Here is a 516-nt window from a genome sequence, read left to right as displayed (position 1 = left end):
GGGCACGGCGCTCGTCGGGGCCCCGGCCGGAGGGGTCCCGGTAGCCACCCCACCGCCTGCGTCAGGGTCACGCAAGGAGCTTTTCCCCTGTACGTTGCACCGCGCAGGAGTCGGAGCAGCTTCCTTTATGTAGGCCTTGAACTCGGAGCCCGTGAAGACGCGAAAATGGTCCGAGCAACGCTATTTGTCACACGGCAAGGGTCTTGGTCACTACAAAAAAAACCCAAACGACCCCCCCAACACCGTAAAAGGTCCTGAAAACTCGAGGGTTGGTTGTTTCCATCCCTGTAGTTTGACCAGTTTCGGTCGCCCGTGCAACTGTTACTTTTCTGCTTGTCAGCTGCAGGGTTAGATGCAATTCGGGAGCTTCACTTTTGTGCTCTTATCTTTAAATGTCAGCTCAACCTGCTAGCTCTTCCGCTTCCTTGTCCAAAAGAAAGCTTACTTTTTTTTTTTTAAATATACACCGCTAAGTCTATGCAAGTTGTTATGGTTAACCAGGCAAAGAATGTGTCT

This window comes from Pygoscelis adeliae, unplaced genomic scaffold (assembly GCF_000699105.1).
Source record: "Pygoscelis adeliae isolate BGI_AS28 unplaced genomic scaffold, ASM69910v1 Scaffold10, whole genome shotgun sequence".
Classification (NCBI taxonomy): Eukaryota; Metazoa; Chordata; class Aves; order Sphenisciformes; family Spheniscidae; genus Pygoscelis; species Pygoscelis adeliae.
Note: the sequence above shows the minus strand (reverse complement) of the source record.